Source organism: Delphinapterus leucas, chromosome 8 (genome assembly GCF_059928025.1).
Source record: "Delphinapterus leucas isolate spDelLeu-1000000601 "Yukka" chromosome 8, BTC_Dleu_Yukka2, whole genome shotgun sequence".
Classification (NCBI taxonomy): domain Eukaryota; kingdom Metazoa; phylum Chordata; class Mammalia; order Artiodactyla; family Monodontidae; genus Delphinapterus; species Delphinapterus leucas.
This window is the reverse complement of record NC_143136.1, coordinates 35,033,034-35,054,519: the sequence shown is the minus strand read 5'-3', so window position 1 is coordinate 35,054,519 and position 21,486 is coordinate 35,033,034. Positions and strand designations below refer to the sequence as shown.

Sequence of the window (21,486 nt, the reverse complement as noted above, 5' to 3'; positions counted from 1 at the left end):
GTATCTGTCTTTGTTTTGTTATCCATGGTGGGTTCCATTAAATCTTGTTCAGTTTGTAAGCTCTAATGAAGGCCGTGTGTTTGTCATTGACACCAGCATTAAGTCTGAATTTATCTGTTGCTGAGATTGGCAAAAGAGCCCAAAAAGAAATGTCTGGCTTTCTATGGGGAGAGGACTCCCTGGATCACCCTAGGAACCATAAATGACCTCTGGGACTGACAATGAAGGACCCTAAAGCTCCCCTTGTGGGGAACACTTGCGATGGTGACAGCAATGACACCACAGTTCCTACTTTGATTGAAAATCAAAATTAATGAAAGATGTGTCATAGCATCTGCTCACAAATCAAAATACATACCTGGTGATTCAAACTCACTCTGTTGCCCAACTAATAGCCAGCTTGTTATATAATTAAGATCTCTGGCTCCTAAAGAGCAATTTCATCTCAGTCCAACTCTAGAATGTGGTCGAAAACAAGCCTCATCTGTCACAGTTTTATTTCACTTTGCTTATTAGGCCTATGATAATTGCTTCTAGGTCACAGTGTTATTTGCAACATGAAATCTAGCTGGCTTCTTTCCCACTAATGATAATTCTCCTACCTGTGAGGGCCTGATACAAAGTTTAAAGAAATGTTCCATCCAATTATTATCTCTCTTGCAAGGATGCTGGAATTATTTATAGTGACTAACACAAAAGGTGTGTTCTCATTTATTATAACAAGATCCTTATGTTACAGATGGTTCTGCTGAAGAAAGCTAAGGCTACTTGCCACTAACCAAATCACAGGATCATGAGGCTGGAAGAAATCATACTTTCCAGTGTGATGCTCAACCGCATCTGATCTTTCGAAAATTCAGAAAATCCTGGTAAAGATTGCACATTGTCTCTCTTTTTTTTTTTAAACTGACTTTAAAAATTTTTTGATTTTATTTATTTTTTTATATAGCAGGTTCTTATTAGTTATCTATTTTATACATATCAGGGAATACATGTCAATCCCAATCTCCCAATTCATCCCACCCCCACCCCCACCCCCACCCCCACCGCTTTCCCCCCTTGGTGTCCATATGTGTGTTCTCGACATCTGTGTCTCTATTTCTGCCCTGCAAACCGGTTCACCTGTACCATTTTTCTAGGTTCCACATATATGCGTTAATATACAATATTTGTTTTTCTCCTTCTGACTTACTTCACTCTGTATGACAGTCTCTAGATCTATCCATGTCTCTACAAATGACCCAATTTCACTTCTTTTTATGGCTGAGTAATATTCCATTGTATATATGTGTCACATCTTCTTTATCCATTCATCTGTTGATGGACACTTAGGTTGCTTCCATGTCCTGGCTATTGTAAATATTGCTGCAATGAACATTGTGGTACATGACTCTTTTTGAATTATGGTTTTCTCAGGGTATATGCCCAGTAGGGGGATAGCTGGGTCGTATGGTAGTTCTAGTTTTAGTTTTTGAAGGAACCTCCATACTGTTCTCCATAGTAGCTGTATCAATTTCCATTCCCAGCAACAGTGCAAGAGGGTTCTCTTTTCTCCACACCCTCTTCAGCATTTGTTGTTTGTAGATTTTCTGATGACGCCCATTCTGGTGCATTTTCTCTTCAGACTCAGTTTTCTGCACAGAGCTGTGGCTCAACAAATATTTGCTGATTCACCCAGAAACTCCTCCAGCTGCCCTAGCTACCTCCATTGTTCAAGCAGGCTTAGTGAGTTTCTCCCCTCCAGCAGCAGACAGCAACAGCGACCGCATTCCCTGTTAAACAGCCCGTGGTGTTTTCACAGGCCAAAATCGTCACCAGGCACTCACTCCTTCAGTTTTCCCTTCTCCAAGCAGCCTGTCCCAAAGGTATCCAACAAGGAGAGGCTTTTTTTTTTTTTTTTACTATTTAGAACTCAATTCTTTCTTTTTATTTTTTTGTACTCAATTCCATAGACCAATATTACTGTGTGAAAAGTACAGGTAAAATAAAATCATTTTAAAACACTCATTTGGGGGACTTCCCTGGTGGTGCAGTGGTTAAGAAGCCGCCTGCCAACGCAGGGGACACGGGTTCGAGCCCTGGTCTGGGAAGATCCCACATGCCGCGGAGCAACTAAGCCCGTGCACCACAACTACTGAGCCTGCGCTCTAGAGACCGCGAGCCACAACTACTGAACCCTGCGCCTCGAGCCCATGCTCCGCAACAAGAGAAGCCACCGCAATGAGAAGCCCGCGCACCACAATGAAGAGCAGCCCCCGCTTGCCGCAACTAAAGCCCACACGCAGCAACAAAGACCCAATGCAGCCAAACATACATTAACTAATAAAAACACTCATTTGTCTATTAATTGTATAGTTATTAAGCACTTACCATGTGCCAGGCACTGGGCTATATGCTGCTAAATCATGAAAAAGACATGATTTCTTCCCTAGGAACTCATCATATTGTGGGAAAGATAGACGTAGAAAAAGAGCGATAAGTGTGATACTATTTGGCTGTACCACTCGGCTTGCAGGATCTTAGATTGAACCCAGGCCCCAGGCCGTGAAAGCATGGAGTCCTAACCACTGGACCGCCAAGGAATTCCCAATATTTTCTTTTTCATCAGTGGAATCTTCCTCCACAATCTAAGGGATGCTTTCAAAATTGTACTGTTTTTGGATTAGCCCAGTTAAGGCAATTTTTAAATTTTAATGAAGGAGAATTTGGGGATTTTTAAGTGAGGAAAAGACAAAAATAAATAACCATTTTAAACACTGATACATATGAAACAGAAATAGACTCACCAACATAGAGAACACACTTGTGGTTGCCAAGGGGGAGGGGGTTGGGGGAGGGATGGAGTGGGGAGTTGGGGTTAGCAAATGTAAGCTATTATATATGGAATGGATAAACAACTAGGTCCTACTGTATAGCACAGAGAACTATATTCAGTATCCTATGATAAACCATAATGGAAAAGAATATATAAAAAAAGAATGTATATATATATATGTACAACTGAATCCCTTTGCTATACAGCAGAAATACAACATTGTAAATCAACAATACGTCAATTTTAAAAACACAGCAAAAAAACCCCACCCTGCATACATTAATTTTAAAGCTAGATATAAAGTTGCAAGTGCTAATCTAAAATAAATATCTTGTGTTTTTTATGCTCTTCTTAGCGTTTTTTCCCTCAATTTTCTATTAATAAATCTGTTTGACTTTGCTAATAAGAAGTGTGTTTTTAAATGTTGCTTTCTATCTTGTAGAAATGAGAATTAGAATGCAGAATTACTAATCAGATATGTACAGTAAGAGGAAGTCTACCTAAGAGACCTTTTCTGTCATTATTGTAGTCCTCTGGGAAACTGAAAATTGTAGTTTACACACACAAAACCCCAGATGTTACTGCTGCTCATTTCACCTGTGGTTTCAGAAATGCTGAGTCAACTTCATGGTTCTGGCTCTTTAAGAGATCAACTCATTCTCTCAATCTTTACTTACTCTGCCTTTGACCTTGGCTCATGTTGTAGTAAATATTCTTTGAAGTCTAAATAAATATCTGTTTTATAATTTCAAAGGCAGGGGGACCTCAACATGCACGCATTCAGCGTCAAATCACAGTCACGTTAGAATGAGTCAAGTAAGTTCATGTCCTGAGTTCAGAGTGCAATTTAACAGAAAGGTGGACAAGTGGACAGCTGTCTTCTTTCTAGATGAATCCTTAGACTCCTGAGCTGGGATACCTGTTCTAAATTAGCCTATTTGATATGTAAAACAGAACCTTATTAAAGAAAATCCTTCCCCAAAATGAATTCATCAGTCACATCTATTTATGTATTAGTCAAATGGTCTTAGCTCCAAGAAGTACTCAAAGAAAACCTTATTTCAAATGAGAGTTGCAGCATTTATTTCAGGCTCTTTTTAAAGGATCTTGCTTTCTGTCCAACTTCCCAAAATTAAAGCATGAGCTCCCTCTGCTGAGTGAATTATTGTATGAAACAGAATTTGTGCAGTGCCTGTGATGCCAGAAAATTCTTAGAAACAAGCAATTATGAAGTGAAAAAAAATATTTTCCTTTTTAAAAATCACGACTATAATATGGGATGGAAGGGAAAGGTGGAGGAGAGTAATTTACAAGGTAGAGATTCGTTAGTTGAGATTTCTCTCCCTAAGCCTCACTCCTGCATGCTTTATAACCACCATTGCTGGAATCACCAGGAAGTGCTTACAAGCCCCTGTTCTCACACCTACCCTATCACCTGGCTTTGGTTCTTCACAGCACTTAATCATATCTGAAATTACCGTCCTTGTTTATTCATTGATCTGGTGATGGCTGTCTTCCCCTGCTAAAATGCTGGCTTCCTGTTAGAGAAGAACTTGTCTGCTCTCAGCCCTAGAGCAGTGCCAGGCACACAGTAGGTGCACAGGAATATTTGTTAATGGGTGGAGGAAGAGAGGGAAGCAGGAAGTCAGGTTAGCACTTGCTGAAAGCGTCACCTAGGAATGTGATCCATTTAGAGAACGATTCCGTGCCAGTCATGTAGAACTGGATACAAATTAGTAGGAAATGAGAGAAAGAGAGAATTACTGAAGGCATAGGGAAAGGGGTGTGGAATTCAGGCTTAACCTTAAAGATGGGGAGGGTTTGGTCAAGTTAGACAAGGAAGCAAGCAAGCATTGTGCTAGGCACTGGGATACAATGGTCTTTAAAAAAAAAAAAAAAGGCATGGGCACCACCCTCACGAAGCCTACAGTTTAAGCGTGAAGATAGATGTCAAACAAATAATCACACAAACTAAAATTTCAACTGGACAAGTGCTCCAAAGGAGAGGTGCATGGTGTTAGGGGAAGAGATAACAGGAGGACCGATTTTATAGGGGAGTTAGAGAAGGCTTCTCCTAGCTGAGATCAAAGGGTAAGTGGGGATAACCAGGTAAAGAGGATGAGCGCAGCGCATGCCAGGGGCTGGAGATGGAAAACTGTGCTGCTGCTGGACCACGAGGGAAGAGGCTGGAGATGGACCCATCACCCAGGAGGGAGCGCCGACTTTGTGGAGCAAGAAAGGGTTCTAATGGCTTCCGTATCTTTTTCAGGGGTTCTAAGCTATTTTGACTCTCTTTTTCTTACTTTCTGTATTTACAGGATGGTCCACAATGAGTATATGTTACTTTAATAATCAGAAAAATGGGACATCTACGAACGAAAAAGTTGTCACCACATGTCCACTGGAGGCTTCTCTCCCTACTCGCCTTCTTTTCCAGGCTTACAGAATATGAATGACGGTATCTCGCTTTCGGGCAGGACAGCCTGGGAGAGGCCGCCACACAGCTCCCAGAGGCGAAAACACAGCGGTGAATCACCTGAGAACCTGGGCTTCACAGCAGATCATGGCTCTGTGTTCTCTTGGCCCACCTCCGGGTGTGGGTACCTTAGTGAGGAAAGGTTGTGTCACTCAGTATTGCTGCCGTTTCCTGCTACATCCATCTGTGCTTCCACAAGGCCAAATCAGACGGACTACTTAATTTCAGATCTTCGTGGCATAAGCCACTTGAATGACCAGGTTCTAAGGGAGGTGGGTGCTGCCTTCCTGGTCCCCCCACCCAGGCCCTGTCTGCCATTGTCTGTTGAGGGTCTATCCCATCCAGAAAGTCTATGTTATCAGCCCCCAAAGGGGATTTAAAAAGACAACTAATGGATTTGTTGAGAGCAACTGAACTGGTAATCAATGTGAATGAGAATGACACAATTTATTCAACCTTTTAGGGTAATTCTATATTATAGCAACTATAATATGTCATATATAGCTGTAAAATATTAACTATAAACTATAATCTATATATAAATAACATACCACAGAGTTATCCTCGTTACCCCTCAGTGTCTCTGTACGAAAGAATTGTTGGGTTGTGCCTGCAGCCCAGTCTAAACCCTCCTCTTTGAATGCTGGGGCTTTGTGTTTCTGTTGGCTTCCTCGGGATCCTGTTCTGTTCACATTCTAGCTGCTTGAGTTAGAATGGCTGTATCTCTCTGCGAGGGCCTTTAACCACTGATGGTAATCTCAGTCTATCTGCAGTCCAGTGTTCAAAGGGAATTCTTCAAAGATGGAATCCTCATCCATGGCCTTCCCTGGGAGGCAGCTTCCCCAGAAGGAAGGTTGTGACTGTGTGTTGCCCACGGGTCTTCGTTTCTCTGCCCTCACTCACACCTGACGCCCTCGTTCCTTGTCAGCTCTGGGCTGCCTGCATCTGTACTGCAGCCATGGGACGGGTTCAATAGTGCTTCACTGGGAACAATTTTAACTATAGTGGAATCCCCAGAAGAGGATTCATGAGGATCACAAGACATCTTTCATGGTGTCAAGAGCCTACTGACTATAAAATACCTAGATTTATACTGACCTTGTCAGGTAAATTAATTGGAAAGGGAAGTTCCCACAGGACCGGCCTGGGGAAGTGCCCCTCTGTGGTGAAACTGAAGACAAAACAGAACACATTTTGGTTTACAAACTACACGAGAAAAATAGGTCTCTTTTTACTTTTTTTTTTTAAATAACTTTTTTTCGTTTTTTAAAATTTATTTATTTATTTATTTACCTTTGGCTGCGTTGGGTCTTCGCCGCTGCGCACGGGCCCTCTCCAGCTGCAGTGGGTGGGGCCCACTCCTTGCCGCAGTGTGCAGGCTTCTCATTGCGGTGGCTTCTCTCGTTGTGGAGCACAGGCTGTAGGCGCGCGGGCTTCAGTAGTTGTGGAGCACGGGCTTAGTTGCTCCACGGCATGTGGGATCTTCCTGGAGCAGGGCTCAAACCTGTGTCCCCTGCATTGTCAGGCGGACTCTTCACCACTGCACCACCAGGCAAGCCCTTTACTTGACTTTGGACCAAAAAATGTTTTAGCCAATCTGACCCTCTGCCTTATCCATCAAGCTGGCTTTTGAATGTCTTTTACCTCTTACCATGAAGCAACCGCCCTTCAAAGGATAAACATTTATTGCCACAGAGGCCACAGGCTTTGAAAGAACATCCCTCCCAGAGGGCTCCGCAAATATCTTGAGGAGGACAGCACTCTTGAGATAAGTGTGTGGTCTCTCCCAAGGAGACTGCTTCCAGGGGAGTAATATTCAGTTGCACGTCTACAGTTCAGGATTTGGATTGAAAATAATCACATGCCTCTATGGCTGTCTTTCACTGATTGATGTTATCGCTGTCATTTGGATTTTATTTGTTGACGTCCCTGTTCTTGTGAGTAACATACCTGTGTTTACCACTGACCCTCTCAAGATGTTTCAGCTCTTCAAACTCACCCACATGCTCTCTCCCACAGTATACCATCTGTCTGCCACTGTCACATTTACTCACTGATTCAGGCCCTTCTGCCCGACAAATTGCCCCTTGTAGCCTCGGCAGAGTGCTTCCCGTAAGCTGGAGGAGTCTTGCTCTGTTAGCACAGGTGGAAAGCTTTTTCTCCAAGGCAGGGTCCCTAGATACATCTGGATATAACCATATCATGGGAGAGTCACGATACTATGTGTGGCTATTTTCAATTTCATTTTAACTTTAGAATGCCTTTTTATAATAAGAATACTACTGGATTAATAAAGTATAAGGTTGTTTCAGTAGTATATGGTGCCTATAATTAATGCTTCTTCCCCCACCCCCCCAACAAGAAGGAACGCAGTAAATTCCTTTAAATGATCATCTTCTTTCTGGAGAAACCCATGCAAGCCTTAAGCCAGATCAAGTCCTAGTTTCTGTTCTCATTTCTGTCTTTAGAAAGGTATAAGATTATGAAGTTTATGATGTCCACTTTCATCTGTTTTAGTTATTTTTATCTTGAATTGGATTCAGCATAATAAAAATAGAGTTTGCAGCAAATATTTTACACATGCCTAGGTGCAAACAGTAATAACAGATTAGATGTTGATCTACATCATTAGAGGGCTTTAGGTCATTGCACTATTTTCTTATCCATCTTCTTAAAAAGTTCTAAAAACCTAGGATCCTTAGCATCACAAATCATATCATTGAAAAAGACTAATAAGCTTGTGGTATAGGTGAGGAGGGTTGAGGTCCAAAGAAATTTAATTATTTCAACAAGGTCTCGCAGTGAATAGGTGGCAAAACCAGGACCAGAACTCTCAGAGAGTAAAAATACGGAAACCAAGTAGCATATTGCTTAAATGTTTGAAATAAAACGTTAGGGGTTAGTAGAATCCCACCAACAGGGGGCAGCAAAGACCTTCTCGCCTGCCTCGGTGTAATTTATGTTCTAGTTTTAGGGATGTGGCTTTTTCTCTGATGTGGTTTCTGACGTGACAGAACCAAGAAAACAGATGTGTTATCAGTCCTGGCCTTAGTGACAATGAGAAATCAGGTGGTCGCTGTCTAGGTGGTGTCTCCAGGCCAGAATATGTACCACAGAGCCCAGTGGATGACAGCACCTCTGTTCCTAGGTTATTATTGAGTGAGGCAGCTGTCTCTGCAGGAAGACAGCATTTAAAGCACTCGGATCTGGATTTTTCACTAAGAATTGTTTCCAACAGTCAATAAATTAGGCAAAGGAGAGCAACAAAAGTAAGAGACTGCCAGAAATTCTCATGTGCATTTCTAAGCAAATACCAGCGACCACAGTCATGTCAGCTGCGTGGCTATGGGGTTGGAAACGAGGTGAAGTCGGGAGGGGAAGATGAAAGATAAATTCGGAGTGTGGGTGCAAAAGAGTAGCCTGAACCAGCTCCCTTCCCAGCCTACAAGGGGGCACTGGGGTCTCCGCAGGCTCCCCCTCCAGTCTGCTGCCTCCCGCTCTTTCTCATGCTTGGCCCCCTTTCCTCCTGTGGTCCTCTCTGCCTTCCCCTGGGTCTCACATTTCAGACCTTCCTGTGCTTCCTGTCCCTCACTCAGGACTCTGACTCGTTTCCATTGATGAAGGGGGCGGGAGGGGGCGTGTCCTTACTCAGGCACTTGTCCTCAGCTCCCACTAAAGAAGTTTGTCCCCCGTCCAGCTCAGCTGACAGTGGAAATGGATTTTATCAACCTACCTGTACTTATCCAGCAACACAGATTAGTTTTCTGGGAGCATAATAACGCCTTTTCTTATCTGTCCCCTGGAGTCAGAGTCTGCCCTGTCAGTGGCAAAGCCACGTTTGGAAATCATCGGGGAGGTAAGCCCTTCACTGGGTATAGGACCAGGTCAAGTATGGACTGAAAAATCAACTTAGAATGTACGTATACGAGTATACACATACATTTTGTGCTTTTTTTATAAAAGTGAAACATGTCCTTTCATGGATGTTTGACAAATATGGAAGGATGTAAGGAAGAACACTGAAATCTCTTATAAACCTACCTCCAATATACAGCCACAGTCAAAGTATTTCGAAAATATTAAAAACTTGATTCTCATACAAATCTAAACTAAGCACACATGAAAGATTGATTTAACTCATCACTGAGGGAACCAGCTAGATGATAAAACTGAATGAAAGTGAATTTGAGAGACTGAGTGTACACGCACTGAGAGAACAAGGAAGGAAGACTGCTAGTTTAGATACAAAGATGGTTCCTATCTTGCAGAGAATAAAACCGTAATCTTTAAGAGCAGATATAACTTGATTAGCTACTGGGGGAAAAAAATCCACATGTTGTCATGTAACTTCACAGAGTCCAGGCTCTAAATCAATAGTAAAGACAGTCATCCTGCTTATCTGCAGTTTCACTTTTCTGTGGTTTCAGTTACCCCTGGTCAATCGCACTCCAAAAATATTAAATGGAAAATTCCAGAAATAAACAATTCATAAGTTTTAAATTGTGCACCGTTCTGAGGAGCATGATGAAATCTCTCAGAGTCCCACTCCATCCCGGCAGGGACATGAATCACCCCTTAGTTCAGCGTTTCCTTCCCGCTGTTCACTTAGTAACCACAGTATCCTAGTGCCTGTGTTCAAGTAACCCTTGTTTTACTTCATAATGGTCCCAAAGAGCGAGGGTAGTGATGTTGGCAATCTGGATATTCTCTTACTGTGCCTTATTTATGAACTTTATCATAGGTATGTATGTAGAGGAAAAGAACAATATGTATAGAGTTCAGTACTATTTGCAGTTTCAGGCAGCCGCTGGGGGTCTTGGAATACAGTCCCTTCAGATAAGAGGTGACAACTATAGTAACTTAAACAAAGGAGTGTTCCCCTAGAGAATCAGATAATCACTGAGCGGCTCTGCTAGACTGTTTTGATATGACATGGAAAGGACATACAGTCATTCTTTTTTCCAAGCCTTGGATAGTTTTTCTTAACACATCATTATGATTTTAATAGATTTCCTCTAGTCTTAAGAGTTTTTAGGGTGTATATAAATATGTGAATAAATAAAACACATATTTTTACCAAGTGATGATTATGTTTTATATATAATCAGACATGTTTCTTTTTTCACTTTATAGTGTATCATGAACATTTTTCCATGTCACTATTTTTCAAAAACAATTTTAATGGCTATTTTTTTTATTCAGATGGATATGCTATAATTTATGTAACCAATCCCTCATTGTTGAGAACAGAACAATAATATTACAGTGAATGTTCTAGTACATAAACCTTTGCATTTCATTTCCACTTATGTCCAATTCCAATTAATTCCTAGAAGTGAAGTTTCTGTCCACTTTTTAGGTCCTTAATACTTGTAGCCTTTAGGAATATCATTTCCACTTATACTTTCAGAAACTGAGTATGATTACATTTATTTCATCACACCCTTACCAACACTGGGTATGTATATTTTTTATATATATTGTATATAGACAGTATATATATTTCTAACATATAGATTTCTAATACTTGACAGTTTAGAAAAAAGCGTATCTTATTATTTTGATTAGCATTTCTTTAATTATCCGTGAAGTTATACGTTTTTTAAAAAATTATATTGACTTTTTTTAACATCCTTATTAGAGTATAACTGCTTTACAATGTTGTGTTAGCTTCTGCTGTATAACAAAGTGAATCAGCTATATGTATACATATATCCCCCATCCCCTCCCTCTTGCGTCTCCCTTCCACCCTCCCTATAGCTCTGTTATGTTTTTATGCTAATAAAATCTCACAAAAATGAACACTAAAGACAGATCTGAAGGACAAAAATACAACAAAAGGCAGCAGGAAGCCTGAGAGAAACGCAGGGGGAAAGGATTTTGTGGCTGACCCCTGTGGCTGGAAGCAGAAAGACTTATTGTTGTATGCATGTACGACAGACGGTCACATTCACATGGTCCTCAGGACCCCAGACCAACCCACTGCTATAGACCCGGGACGAACAGGAGAGAGAGGGCAGAGCAGTGGTCAAACGTGTTTCCCAGATCAGAAAGCTGGTTCTCGCCCTGGCACTGACTGACCTGCTGTGGCTGGGTTGGTTGTTGGCCCACAGAGGTTTACCAGATGGCACAAAAGAGCCTGTTATTTGGAGATCCGCCCGGTGTTCATCCCCAGGATCTCTGGAAGACGTCTGCAGGGGATAGGAGTATTCCCTGTGTTACATGGAATTCCTCTGGTTACATGGAATTACAGAAGGTAAGAACTGACACTCCTTAAAGATCTTCTTTTACATGTTGCCCCATTTGCCTGAATGGAATTTTATCCTCAGTCCACCTCCAAATTCAGAGTCCCACGTCAATAGAAAATTCTCCGCTCTCGGTTTATAAGTTCAAATGTTTTTTAGTTGAGAAGCATGGATCTAATCTTGCACTTTTGCTGGTTTAGAAACTGAAGCCCAAAGGGCTTAAAGCAAACAAGCAAATGAACAAAAACTCCTTCCCAAAATTAAGACAGCAGAACCGGGACTAGAACTCCTGTCTCCCAGTTTCCCATGTGACCCTCGTTTGATCAGCACTGCCTGCCTGGAGGGAGATATCACATAGGCTGGCTTCCAAAGCTGTCAGATGACGCTGACCAGAGCACATGGCCTTCCACTTGCCAGTATTAGAAATGTTTACCTCAAGTGGACTTTCACTAAGATCTGTTTTATGAAACATGTATGCTCTCTCAGAAAAGCAGACTTTCCCACATATTAGCTGTCCCAAATCCATCTTCTCTCGTGGTCCAGTCCCCACCCCAACTCATCTCCATCACACCTACCCTCTTAGCTTCACACTGGTAAGACAACGAGGAAGAAGAAAATTCCAGTTTAAGCTGAACAGACTAGTTTGGAAAGTTCTTTCTCACATAGACTAGGGAAAGATCTACCCATTTCTTAGTGGATGTCTCCATCTCATTAACACTCCTGCTTGGTTGATTTGCTTCGTGATTGGCTTTGTTTTTGTAAACATAGAGTGTAGATCCTCAGCAGCCCCTCCAAGACCCAGGTAGATGCTCCATCATGCACCAGTTACGTATTAAAGATGCCACAGGAGAGGCTGTATTTTGTGGTGACATGCCTGTCTTAGCAGGAGAACGCTTCCTGGGTGTGCAACCAGCACCACATGCTAAAATCATGTAAGTAAACAAGGGCAGAGTTAGAAAGCCAGAAATATCTAGTAGGTATTATAAAGGCATAATTATCTATTAACAATCTACCCAACTCAGTACATCAAAGTATTTCACAAAAAAGCAATCCCAGTATTTAGCTTGGTCAAAGAAAATTTTTAAAGAAGAAAGAAAACTGGGTTTGGGAGCAGGTAAAGAGTGCACCCCTGCCAAGATAAGGAGCTGGTATATGAAGAGCTGGCCGTTACTCCCCGAGGATGTAAAGGATGACAATTACTTCCTCAGCTCATGAGATCCCAAAGAGCTACAATTCTCTCTACTGTTTTACTGAATGTCCATCTTCAAAGGAGCCTGAGTTCCCAGAAGTGCCACCAACTGAGCATTGGTTTAGGAAACCTCAAGGATATGCCTTCAGTGGAAGGTGAGAATAACAAAATGCTCCCCTGCGGACGCCCTTTTTTGTCATCCTCAGCATCCAACGAAACCAATATTTTCCACTTCCATAGCGTTAGCACAGTTTTAACACACTGCCATTATAGACTTGCCTGGTGGTGCTCCTGTGAATTACACTGGGGTTCTTGAGATGCTGTTCACACATAAGAGGGCCACGACATCCCATGTAACACTTGGCTCCTTTGTGGTTCTGTTTCCTCCCCAGTCCCACTGATGCCTCCAAGGCCCTGGCATTGCCTGGTGTGGTCCACCTGATAAAAACTCAGGATGATCCATGATAATGGCCGTGAAGTAGGAAGGCCATCTGCATAGGACCAGGTGGTATGACCAGAGTGTCTCAGATTCTCATGGTGTTTTCATAGTGGCAACTGCTACTCCCTGGTGCTATTTTCCAAAGGCCTTTATACACAGGACCACATGTAACCCTCCTCACAACCTTAGAACCTTAGATTATTTATTTGTACTAAGCCTTATTTCAGAATGAATTTGAGACAGCAAAGAACCCTCTTAAGTTGGCATTTTAAGATGAAGACACTGAGGCTTAGAGAGTTCTAGTGAATTGCCTGAGGTCATAGAGCTAGTGGTGGCAGAGCTGAGCTGGCGTTCAAACCCCATGCTCTACCCTACAAGAAACCCCACGCATCATCCCAGGGCATGTTGTCCCTGGCTGACAGGGACCTTGCTGCTATACATTTTCATTCCCTTCTGACATGTTACTTATGATGGGGGCAAGACTGTCCATCAAATACATTTTGATTCTGTTTGATTCTGTGTTGTTTAATTTTGAAAAATAAATTTTAAAAGTAACCTTGAAAAATCCCTTGAATTGTCCATAAAGTCCAGAACACAAGGTTTTATACATATGATCCTATTCGGTAATGTTTATGCAAACTGAAGTCTGAGAACAACGTGACTTAAAATACGGAACAAAGGTTAAGTTTCTATGCAGGTGTCTGAGTATTGAAATCATTCTCCTCTAACATTCCCATCAAATTCCTGGCTAGGGGTGGAGGGAGAATTCTAAAGACCATCTGCTCGCCTGCAGGGATTAGACTAATCTAAATTAAGCCTCCAGAATGTTTGTGGTTGTGAGGATTAAAGGTGTTAGAGGAGTCCCAGTTTCAGTGAAGGCTGAAGTTCATAGGTAAGTTAAGTATGCACATGACGGGATTCCATTATATGATGGTCATATTTTCTGAGCTGTACCAGGTCAAGATGGTTTGAGGCACTAGGACATTGTGTCTGAAATCTGTGCTGTCCTAGGAAATTCCTGGAGTGACGGTTAACACTGCGTTTGGTTTTCAGTGTGAGAATGTGGAGGCGACCAAAATCAGGAATCTTGAATTACACTATATCGGTAATACCTTTTGTTTGTTACCACCCACGGGATGCAATACAACACAGGTCATTCATCAGGCCTGACAAAAAATGAGAACAAAGAAATGTGGAGGAGGCATTTCAACCTTTGATCAAGTAATTGAAGGTCAATTCTTGCGGCCATGGCTCACGGGCCCAGCCGCTCCGCGGCATGTGGGATCCTCCCAGACCGGGGCACGAACCCGTGACCCCTGCATCGGCAGGTGGACTCTCAACCACTGCGCCACCAGGGAAGCCCTGAAGGTCAATTCTTAAGTCCCTTTTCATCATGAAAGTTTTAAAATACTGATGCGATTTTAATCGATGATGCTGCTTCTATAGAACTTGGGTGCAACTGACTCATCTTAATTCTTCTCATGGAAGTTAGTAAAGAGATGGACCAACCAGAACATCAGACTCAGAGAAGAGTGGGAGGTTTTATGAAGGACATTGAATCCTTGGCCAAAAAATAGTACTGGTTCCATAGACTATGGAAGTCATTTGAGGGTTTGAATAGGAAGGTGATAGGATCAAAATTTCCCTTCAGTGAACCTGGCAGTGCAGTTTGGATGTAAGTGTCCACTGGAAACAAGGTCAAAGGTCATTATAGTATGCCAAGTGAGAGACGACGGCTGGCACCTTGGAGTAGAGAGGAGAATACAGGTACGAGTCGCTAACTAGGTGTGAAGAGTAAAAAGAATCAAAGAAAACCTTGAAATTAGAGATTGGCAGAAGACGAGGGTTCAAGGGGCCAGCAAGCCATTTGAGGGTACTGTCCACAGCCAGTTAGAAGGAAATTCTGGTGCTTTGAGAAATGCTGAGGCTGGAGATGTAGGTTTGGGAGAAGCCGTGTGAGTGAATGACATCACCAAAGGAGAGAATAATATCTGAAAATCAATTTTTAAAACATATATCACACCTAGTTCTTCAGAGATTTCCGAATAAAAAGACAAATACTCTAAGACCAGAATCTGAAGTAAAGGGGTGGAGAGAGAAGGAATTGGTCCTATGATTTATTAAGGAAAATTATAGCCACCAAACTCATGGCAGAAGCTGGAGGGAGAAGAGATAGAAAGAGAGGCCTGAAAACAGAATCTTTAGCAACACTTTTCATTGGAGTTACTATTAAATTCCCAGACTTCTATCACAGAGAGAACTAAAATTGGATGAACCTAATAATTCCAGGATACCCATCCTAGATATTCAGGGGTATGAATTCAAAAGCTGCCCATATATAAATATTTTTTGGTACCAGGTCAGTTTAAAATTTATGTTGATGGGTTGATCATTAAATGCTTCTTTCCAATTGCCCTGGTAATTTTCTGCACCATCTCCAGCTTCTTGAAGGCAAACAAACTTTATATTCTACTACCTACGATTAATTATAGATTTCTGAAGTTTTTACCTCCCACTTCGGTGAAATTTAGAGAAAAGAAAAGATTTTATCCTCCACTCCTTCCCTCCCCTCTCCCCCTCACATACAACCATTTATTCTTCACAGCTGAGGTCCCTGTGGGTTTTAAAGAGGACTCTTTCTCCTTTTTAAATTTTTAAATATATTTTTTAACTTTTTCTTGAAGTATAGTTGAACTACAATGTTGTGCTAATTACTTCTGTACAGAAAGTGACTCATATATATATATATATATATATATATATATATATACATACATACACTCTTTTTCATATTCTTTTCCATTTTGGTTTATCACAGGATATTGACTACAGTTCCCTGTGCTGTACAGTAGGACCTTGTTGTTTACCCATCCTGTATATACCAGTTTGCATCTGCTAAACCCAAACTCCCAGTCCAACCTTCTCCCACTGCCCTCCCCCTTGGCAACCACCAGTCTATTTTCTATGTGCCTGATTCTATTTCATAGATAGGTTCGTTTGTGTCATATTTTAGATTTCACATATAAGTGATATCATACGGTATTTGTCTTTCTCTGACCTACTTCACTTAGTACGATAATCTCTAGTTGCATCCATGTTGCTGCAAATGGCATTATTTTGTTCTTTTTTATGGCTGAGTAGTATTCCATTGTATATATGTACCACATCTTCTCTATCCATTCATCTGTCGATGGACATTTATGTTGCTTCCATGTCTGGGCTATTGTGAATAGTGCTGCTATGAACATAGGGGTGCATGTATCTTTTTGAATTACAGTTTTGTCTGGATATAGGCCCAGGAGTGGGATCGCTGGGTCATATGGTAGTTCTATTTTTAGTTTTCTGAGGAACCTCCATACTGTTTTCCATAGTGGCTGTATCAGTCTACATTCCCACCAACAGTGTAAGAGGGTTCCCTTTTCTCCACACCTAAAGAGGCCTCTTTCAGTGGGTGCTGGTTGTGGTTTGGATTTAATCTTTCTAGTAGATAGATGCAAGACGAATGACTGGCTGGGTGTGACTGCTGAAGTGCTAGTCTCTATGTGCTGGGTAAAGCCACCCCTGCCCCCTGGGCAGTTTCATTGCAGAAGTAGATTCACCCTTGGGTGAGAACATCTCATTATTTATTCTGATCTGATCACTGACTTTTTGCTCAAGTCAGTAATAATTAGTTTCTAGTTCTTGAGAATACGCCAATGAAAGCAGATAGGGAAATGGAGCCAAACATGTGGGAGATTTTAAATTGCACATAATCGCTCAATTCTCCTGCGTAGAATAATAGCTGCCTGTGAAAACGTTGCCAAATTAAAATGATTCTTTGTAATCAAGATAGGAAACCAAATGTTGCTCCCATGACCTAGAAGAAAATAATAGTAACACTTAGTAAAACGTGCTGTATTGTGTTTTGAATATGTTTAAATTAAGTAGCTCTAAAAATAAGACCCTGTGGGAATTTCCTGGCAGTCCAGTGGTTAGGACTCTGCGCTCTCACTGCGAGGGCCCGGGTTCGATCCCTGTCGGGGAACCAAGACCTCACATGCCGCAAGGCAATGCCAAAAAATTTAAAAAAAAATTTTTTTTAATGTTTTTAATAAAAATAAATATAAGACCCTCATCTGCTTGCTGTGTTTAGCAGGGGAAACACACTTAGGACAGGAACATTATTATGTGATACCAAAGGCAGAGGATAAAGAAGTGGACATATACCTGTCAAGCCAGGATGCAGCATTAACACAGGTTGGTACATTTCTAGTCACGATTTTGGGGTCATGATGCATTTCTAAATGAGGTGTTGTCATTTTCTTGATTTATAGCTGTGGAACCCAGGTATAAAAGCTAATGCTTAGGCAAACGTTAAACATCAAGAAAGAGGCAAAGCCCAGCTCGTATTTGTACCAGTCTCCTCTAGTCTCCTCCAAAAGTCCTCCTCCCCTTCTTCCCAGATAATAGCTGCCTCCTACTTCATAGAAAAGGAATAATAAAAATTGAGGCCCATCAAGTATGAATGGCCCCAATCCCCATTTCCCCTCCCCACCTCCACCATGCATGCAGTCTCGGATGGTGAGGGCTCCTCCCTCCTTTCCGGGGTCAGTGTTGACACCAGCTCCCTTGTTCCACTCACTCTCCACAATTATCCCTTCTATGTTCCGTACCTTTAACTTCCATCTCTTGACTGCCTCATTCTGAGAAACTCAAGTCCACCCCATCCTTAAAAGTAACCCTCTCTTGATTCTGCTTCCTCCCCTAGCTATTGTTTCTTTATCCTTCCCTTCAGAGACAAGTTTTTATAGCAATTTCGTACCCTGTGTACTTCCTTCCTTCCTGTTTATGCCTCAACTTACTGCTTCTGCCAAGGCCACCAGCGGCCTACTAGTCCTCCAATGTGAGACACTCTTCAGCTCTTTCTGGTCATCTCTGCTGCCTTCTACACTGCAGACCGTTTGGTCCTTGCAACTCTACTCTCCTGGCTTCTCTGACATTAATCTCTCGAGTTTGTCTTTATGCCTCTTTGTTCCTTCTTTAATTTCTCTCTGGCTCCTCCATCTCTGCCTAGACCTATTATTCTTCTGGAAATCCAGACCCCTTAGAGTATAAAGGTATAGACCTTTCTCCCAAAGAAAAAGGATCTTTCTCCCAGATAAACTATTTCCTGTATAAGTAAGTCTACCAGCTTCAATAAACAACCCCAAAGCTTAATGGATTAGCACGACCGAGGCTGATTTCTTGATTGGGCAAATCAATGTGAATGTTCTCCTAGGTGGCTCTTCTCCAAGCATGATTCAGGGATCCGCCCTCCAACATTATGTGGCTCAGCCACCTTGGAGTCTTCAGCTTCCAACTGCACAGATGGGAAGTCAGGGAGAGTGAAAGATGCATATGATCCTGCCCCCATTCCATTGGCCAGAGCTTGGTCACGTGATGTCACCTAGAAGCAGGGAAAGCTGCCTGCCCCCCACTCCATCGACCAGAGCTTGGTCACATGATATCACCTAAAAGCAGGGGAAGGTACCTGCCCCCATTCCATTGGCTGGAGCTCAGTCACATGATTTCACCTAGAGGCAGGAGAAACAGAAAAGTAGCTAGCTACACACTTAGGAAGGAAGAGAAGTGGATATTGGCAAATGCTGTGGAGTCTCCCAGACTCCTTGATGCCTAGATTAAGAACTGCTTTAAATGTCAGAGTTCCCCTGGATGCCGTAGCTCATCGCTCTTCACTCTCTTTAAGGTCTCGCTGGTGCTCTCACCGTCTCTCATCGTTTCTCTACCCTCCCCATGCTGGTAATTACCCACTTTAGCCCTGACCTTTCCCAGGAAGATCTGACTTCTCTATCTAAGATATTTCATTTGGTTGGGCCATGGACATCTTAAAATCAACAAGATCAAAACTCAGCTAACCATCCTCCTCCTTAAACCAATTTCTTATTCTGTTTTTGACCTGAAATAATGACCTTATCGTTTACTTATGCACAGAAGGCAGAAAACTAAGTGGCATTCTCAATCTCTCACCCTCACTTCCTGCAGAAAATCCTCCCAACTACCTCTTAAATGTTCTCTGAAAACTATTTAACATGTTTCTCTTATGTTTTACTATTTAAATTTTTTTGAAAATTTTCAGTCATTTGGAAGAATGAAAACCTATATGCTCTTCCCCTAGATTCACCAATTATTAGTATTTTGCCATATTTGTGCCCTTCTCTCTCTCTCTCTCCCCTACCCCACCCTCCTCTATCAGTGTTCGTTCTTCTGAATGCTTGAAATTCTTCAAAATAAAAAATTTAAATAGCAAAACATCAGAAGGAAATAAAATGTTAAATACACACACACGTATTCCTACAGTATCTTCCTTCATAATCACAACACAATCATTCTTGGGAAATTTAACGTTACATAATACTATTTCTCTCATATATGAGTCATATTCAAATTTCTCCAATTGACTCAATAATGTCCTGGGAATTTTTGGTTTGTTTTTTTCTGGTCCAGGATTGAATCCAGGATCATACACTGCATGTCTCTTTTATCTCTTTTATTCTAAAACTGTCTCAGATATTTTTTTCATGGCATCGATATTTTTGAAGAGCCAGGAGGACCGTTCAGCAGAATATCCCTTTGTTTGGATTTGATGGTTTTCCCCTCCTGATTGGATTCAGGGTAAACATTTTTGGCAGGAACATCAGGAATGTCTTTCGAGCACCACACATCTGGAGGCACAAGACCTTAATGTGCCCCATTATCAGTGATATTAAGTTTGATCATTTGGTTAAAGTGGCACTGCCAGGTTTATCCTATGCAAAGGTATCTTTTCCCCTTTGTAGTGAATATGCTATCCGTGGAGTGATAGTTTGAGACTGAATGAATATTCTGTTCCTCCCAAATCTTTCACCCATTGGTTTTATTTATTTATTTTTAAATTTATTTTATTTATTTATTTTTGGCTGCATTGGGTCTTCATTGCTTTCTCTAGTTGCAGCAAGCGGGGCCTAATCTTCGTTGCGGTGCACAGGCTTCTCATTGCGGTGGCTTCTCTTGTTGTGGAGCATGGGCTCTAGGAGCACAGGCTTCAGTAGTTGTGGTGCATGGGCTCAGTAGTTGTGGCGCACAGGCTTAGCTGCTCCATGGCATGTGGGATCTTCCCGGACCAGGGCTCAAACCCACGTCCCCTGCATTACCAGGCAGATTCTTAACCACTGCGCCGCCAGAGAAGCCCCACCCATTGGTTTTAATATCACTGATGATTCTTGCCTGGTGATCTCTTCTAACTTTATTATACATTTTACATTTATTACTTGAGATTCTTCTGTAAAGAAATTTAAATTTTTTGTATCAATATGGACTTTAAAAAAATTAATGTGTCAAAATCCTTTCCAACCATATGATTTTTGACACTCAGATTGTTCCACATTTGCCAGTAGGAGCCCCTTCAAGCTGCCTCCTGTAGCCTTTTGACATAAATCCATCAGCTTTTGAGCACATTCTTACTTTCTAATTCAACAAGATTGCCCCAAATCTGGAATTGACCTTTCTCCAGGGAGCCCCGGTTACTTTTAGTGGGAAATGGTATTGAGAAACCAGATCTGGTGTTAGGTGTGTTCATTGCTACTGGGGTGTCTTTGCTCTTTCCTATTTTCAGCTAGGAAACACATATTTTTAAAAGAAAGGAGTTCATATTTCTTTTAATACTTCTAATTTCAATCCAGAACTACAGGGTTCTTCTTCACTTTCCCCCATTCCATATTTGTATCCCCCTTCACCCACACTGAGAACTCTGGTTCCCAAAACTATACATGTATTTATTCATTTGCTCGGTCCTGTAAACACCCACACAAAACAGTTTCAGAATTACTACACTCAGCGCTACAAACCACAAACTTACCAAGGAAAGTCGAAGCTTTCTTCTTATTCTAACGATCGATCCTAGCGAGAGTGTATACCCTGAGAATCGAGTTCAACATCTACTTGGATTAATGTTTTGTGGTAATAGCATCAGTTTTACATACAGCTAAATTCATTTGTTTCTGTTTATATATTCAATTTTAGAGAATTTTCCCCATCGCCATTTATGTGATTTTTTATCATGTAAAACGTCCTCATAACTATTAATGGCTGTATATAATGCTTCACTTGTTGACATTTCACTGGTAAGCTATTTGGGCTTAACTTCAGACTTTACAAAGACTTCTTCAGGGGATCCAGAAGAGTTTTCAGAAATATAATTAGTAATTTGTTCTTCCCCAGTGTCCTTGTACACCTAAGAGTGTGACATACCATCTCCTGCCAACCTACCTGCCATGATTATCCCTTGGGATACGGGCCACAAGCTGG

At 41.6% G+C, this 21,486-nt stretch overlaps 1 long non-coding RNA gene across 8 annotated transcripts in view; it reads right to left on the bottom strand.

Moving 5' to 3' along the window:
* LOC115802101 (uncharacterized) overlaps window positions 1–21,486 on the bottom strand; it is a 94,083-nt gene that overhangs the window by 26,616 nt on the left and 45,981 nt on the right. For 2 of the 8 annotated variants that reach the window (XR_016394049.1, XR_016394055.1), the window contains exon 2: window positions 1–21,486. This exon is cut by the window's left edge and continues 23,167 nt beyond it; it is cut by the window's right edge. The exons of 2 other annotated variants lie outside the window; for them this stretch is intronic. This is a non-coding gene — a long non-coding RNA (uncharacterized LOC115802101). 4 more of the 8 variants (XR_016394051.1, XR_016394053.1, XR_016394050.1 and 1 more) reach the window with 4 other exon arrangements.